Source organism: Callospermophilus lateralis, unplaced genomic scaffold (genome assembly GCF_048772815.1).
Source record: "Callospermophilus lateralis isolate mCalLat2 unplaced genomic scaffold, mCalLat2.hap1 Scaffold_399, whole genome shotgun sequence".
NCBI classification, from domain to species: Eukaryota; Metazoa; Chordata; class Mammalia; order Rodentia; family Sciuridae; genus Callospermophilus; species Callospermophilus lateralis.
In genome coordinates, this window is record NW_027514353.1 from 922,773 (window position 1) to 928,363 (window position 5,591).

Below are 5,591 nucleotides of genomic sequence, written 5' to 3' on the forward strand. Positions count from 1 at the left end.
CTGAAGTAAGAGGGCTTTGGCAACTGCTGGGAGTCCCTCAGTCCCTCCTTTTACTTACAGGAGTACCTCCTCTGGTTCGGTTCCACCCCAAGCATGCTCCGTCTAATTACATTTCAGTAGTCAGCTCTCAAAAAGTCCCGTGGTCGGGGGGAGGGTATCAAAATTTGTAACTTAAATTTTGGTTCCTGACGTTGAAGCCAATTAATACCAATTTAATAATGAGGACAGGGTTTGAGAAAAAGAAAAAGGGAGGTTTACTGCTTTGCTTACAAAGGAGAAACACAGGTGACTCTGCCCAAAAGTTGTGACTCTCTTGATCAGGAGGGACAAGAGGTTTTAAAGGAGTTTCACTTTTTAACCTAAGAGATACTCAGTTCTTAGGTCACCAGCAGGCATTGCCCTCTGTAGTGGGTGTGCTTCCGGCAGCCAGCAAGGGGCTTCTCTCATCCTGCTTAACAAAGGGGGGGTAAAGTTCATCACAGTTTCTTAAAACACAGTCCAAAGGGGTGTCAGGCTTACTTGCTTTATTACCCATTTTCACGTCCAATATCCTTAAGTTCTTACCACAGAAATCACACAACAAAACGCACAAAAACAAACAAACCAAAAACATACAGAACACAGAAAAAAACACAAAGAAACAGAAAAACGGCGAAGAAACAGAAAAACAGAGGAGCAATGCAACGTCTTGCTAAAGCTCCGGGGAAGGAGCTCCTGTGTGCCCGTTGGCACCTCTGTACCTTTTCAGAGGATTTTCCTACAGAACAGAACAGAGGACAGAATGATTCTTATTACTGTCCCGGACAGGAGTATATGTGACCCTTCCCAGGCCACCTCTCTGTCATCAAAAGAGATCTCCCTTAACCAGATATCAGTTGTTATAAAGGCGCCACTTACCTATGGAGGCCTCCTTCACCAGGTGCTTGCTAATAGTTTCAGTGCGATGGTTCACTGCAGTGCTCCCCAGACTAAAGGCTCACTCCAAGGCCTTGGAACTTGGCTCTCCAGCCCGGAGCCCTGGAGGAAAGGCCAGCTTCAGAATTTCCAGCAGTCTGGTCTTGTGATCTGGTCGGGTCATCTCACTGGGGAACTCCAAAATGTTAGAACAGGATGCGAGAAAAGACCACTGAGTCCAATTAAAATCAAATTAAGGCAAGCTAATTATTTCAACCTGGTGGGCTGCCTCTTCCTCTTAAAACAGCGGGAACAAGTCAGCATCCCCACCTTTCCTACAGCCCAGCTTTATAGCCCAGAAAGTTACACAAAAGGGGAGTTAGAGAAAACAGAACTTTGACAAGCATCACAGTAATTGTAGTATACATTTTTTTTTTTTTGCTGGCCCCAGCATCAGAAATTATGAGGACCATTAGAGCCTCAGAGAGGGTCGTTGTCTGGGCAGGGAAGGCCAATATTTATGAGGTGTCACTAAAGTTTCAGAGAGGGGTGCAATTTGGTCGGAAAGCCAGACATGGGTGAGTTCAAGGCATGGGCAGGAATTCCAAGCAGGTTCAGAATTTGCAGTAATTTATAGTAAAGAAAAAAATATTTTTTCATGGCTTTGTGGCAAGATGACTCCCAATTTTAATGAAAGATCAGGTTGGGAGATCAACACTGTCCTTTACTTTTGGAAACTCCTCTACCACATCCAAGTTTGTGAACTCCTGAGCATTTTCTATTCCAGATACGTATTCACAGAACTTTTAACTCTACTCTTCTAATTGTGTCTTACTTGGGGCGAAGGTAATGTCAAGGCATTGTTCTGGATGAGAGTGGGAAGACTATTGTATACCACATATTTGCATGCTCATTGGATTTATTTTCCAATTTTCCATTCAAAATACTATATCTCTGACAGTAACCCATACCCTAATATACTCTAACTACTAATACTAATATGATGGAGAAAAATAACCGAAACAGAATTGAAATACAAGCAGTTTAGAGAAGGCATGGTGTATATTGGACTTGCCTTTTGCAAGATAAATAATAGGTGTTTTAAATCTAGCCAATTTTTAATTGAAATATTTCTCCATGTGTTTTTAAAGTTAAAAAAATATGTGTATTCCTGTCTCCCTTTCTCTGTAGCCTATTCAGCACATGTATTTTTATATGCACATAAAGAATCTTACCTGATACACGTACATTTTTGTGAGGTGCCTGACTTGGCAGTTACAAATTGTGAGAAGATATCACTCCTCCTAAAAGCTGTTGGAACTGAAATTTCAAGCTATAGGTGAGCTTCCTAGTAGAACAGCATTATACATAAATCCATGTTCAGTAAAATGAATGTTTTTGGATCTGTGGATGATATATATTTCATGGTGAATTTTGTTTGGCATATATATTGCTACGTTTATTGTCTGTGGTTGTTTGTGTGTGTGTGTGTGTGTGTGTGTGTGTGTGTGTGTGTGTTTGTGTATATATATACACTCTCCATATTTTTTCAAAATATGAAATATATGTGTATTATATACACTCCCTAAATTCATTCATGTTCATGTATGTGGTTTAATAATCAACTTTTCACAAGATTATTCTCAGAAATATTCATCCATGTGAAATATATATTTGTTTCCTATTACTGAAAACTACCTTCAGTGAAAGGTGCATACAAATCCTAATATTTCTACAGTTACTGACCCAGTTTAATATCAATGCAAGTAGATTCCTATGGGACATGATGTGTATTTTGACGTTCATTTTTATTCAACACTGGTACCTTACTATTTCTTCAGTTTATGCACATCATAGTATATATATTTCATTCACTACTTAGCAAATTTATAGGCATTTGTTTCACTTTCAATCACTTTCTTCTCCAGAACACATGTATTTCTCTCTGTTTCTTGACTGGTCTTTTAATGAGACTTCTTTCCAAATACATTATTTTCGATTTCCATAATCATTTTGAAACAAATCTCACACACCCTTCATGATAAACCATAACCCTAAGATTACCATTAGATATATCACTGGTTGCAATGAATGATTGTATATCAATATAACAATTCTTATATATTTTCAGATATCTATTCAATCCCTTATTTAAAGTGGATCCAGTTATATTGTTTATTCTCAGTGTGGTCTATTCATGCATTATCTCTATATTCATAGACACAGGGTACGCCTATTTGTACCCCTATACTAATTTATACGTCTTCAAAATATTGCTCCCAGAAATGGTGGAAGAAATACTCATGTCACCAGATCTACATATACATATTATCACAGAAATATTCTGGACACAAAAAGCAAAGGTCACATGTACAATTGTATCAAAGCCATAATGGAAAGTGAACATGGATTACTAAAAACATCCATGTCCATGTTGCCTAATGTTCTCAAATGTCAATTCTATTTGTGACTACATATTTGTTTTTTCCTAAGATTATAAATTCAAGCTCAAGCCTGTTGAAAATGTCTAATCCTATCACTGACTTTATACTTTGCTTGATTTCCTAATGTCTCTATTGATATCTGCATTCATACATGTTTTTCCCAGTTCATCATTGCGACTGACTCTTCACATGTGCTGACATTTACCTTCACTCTCTACCCGAAACCCTATTGCTAAAAAACTTTTGGTCCAAATCCTATACTCACTTTTCTTTCTAAGCCTACCGACTACATTCCTAATCCTACCGACTTTTGCTTTTTGACTGGATGTTCTGTTCAACATTCAATCATCCAAGATACAAGGTCCGATGCCATTTATTATTGATTTATCTGAGACAACTGTGCAGCACATCATTCAAAGCTAAGTATCCCACTCAAGGGCCCAATGTCCTTCTGGGCTTCAAATCTTACCTAAATTTCTGCTTTCATACTTATATTTCGCCTATATACTCTTGTAAATATCACAGGTTGCCAATAACATTATTCATCCTGCAGAATGATTCCTAACCCAAATCGAAGCTATTATTAAACCTAACCATACAATCTTCCCTTAATATAACTTACAGAAGAGCAGGGACAGAGTTGGTCTTACAATATAGGAATGTAGGTGATCTTCCACCTGCTGAGAAACTCAAAGATCCATGAAGAAATGATCCTTGGAGAAGATATAGGCAGCTATGTAGGACCTGAGAGAGCAATAGTCATCTTCCATGGCAAAAAACCAGGTCAGGATGAACTGATGTGTCTGAATCAGCCTCTCTCTTCTTATTGTAGAGAAGATGGACCAAACAAGGCCTGTGTGGAGAGCAGTTCCCAGGTGCCAATGGTTGATATACAATTCTAACTTCTGAATGTGTCACAGGATGTAGGGGCAGCCTCCATCTCATGGGAACCTTGGAAGCATCTGTTAGAACAAAGTGGTTACTAAGGCAGTGACCTCATTCGGTTCCTGAAGGAAGTGACCTACCTCACTTCCTTGGTGATGCAATTCTCTGAACTTGGTAAACAGGAAGCCAAGCACCCAGAGCCCATCACAGTCCCAGTCCTAGTGGGCTCACTTGTTTGGATTTACCAAGGACAGAGTCAGTCTTTCTTGGTAAATGCTGATCTGTGGATGGCTAAATGCCAGGAAAGCTCTAAAGAGGGGCCTTCCTGAGAAAGCAGGTAGTGACTCACTGATGGCTCCTGACAACTTTACAGAGTTGGTAATGGAGACCAGATCTGAGACAGGACAGGCCATTTCATGGGAACATAGTATGACCAATCAGTCTGAGGACACTCTGGATAGTCACAGACCTACTTGGGTAAAGAAGGTGCCTTTGTGGGTGTGGATGTGAGTTTGTGGTTTTGTCACATGTTATGAGAATAGGTAGGAAAGACAGTTTCTTTGGTTTGGAGGGGACTGTTTTCAATAAGTCATTTGACATGATGAGTGTTTCTTTGTCTGTGTATCTCATTGTATTTGTGGTTGTAGACATTTGAAAAGCGAATGAATCAATGGTTGTGTCCTGTCTAGTAGAAAGCTTCCCAGCATTCATCCTGCCCAATTTAAGAATGGAGAGTGGCTTGCCTTACGTATGGGAAACACCTAATATCTTCCTAAGTTGCTGTTTCTTCGTGAATTCTGGCCACTCTCCAGAATAAGCTCATGGTTTTATGTCCAAGATATGTACCACCACAAGGCTCTGTGACATGGCCATGTACTGGATAGCTGAAGGGAATGGGAGCATCTCAGAATACTCAGATATCAGTGTGACCAGGAAAGTCTCAGTGGAGAAACCCTGCTTTGGGCCATTTGTTTACTTATGTTTCTATTACCCTGAATTTCAGGAAGGTCTTTGCCTCAGGCCACCCCTTTGTGAAGCCTGAAGAAAACTGTTTTCATATGGAAATGAATGGACATCACCTGTGGCTCTTTGCTTAATTGCTTTGGAATGGGATGTGCTTGAATCAGCCTATTGTCCTTGTGTGAGGTTGTGGCTTAGATTCTGAGCACCTGATGGATCTAAATAAAGATCCCATGTGCTTCCAAAATCAAAATGGCCAAAAGAGCAGTCATTGTGGATGAATTTTTTTGCCTTCTTAGGTTAGGTTCCTGACCTCCACCAAGTGAGAATAGGGATCCTTTGGATCAAATGAGTTCTTCAAATCCCTGCAGAGGCTATCTCATATATGCTTGGGTTTTCTCATGACTC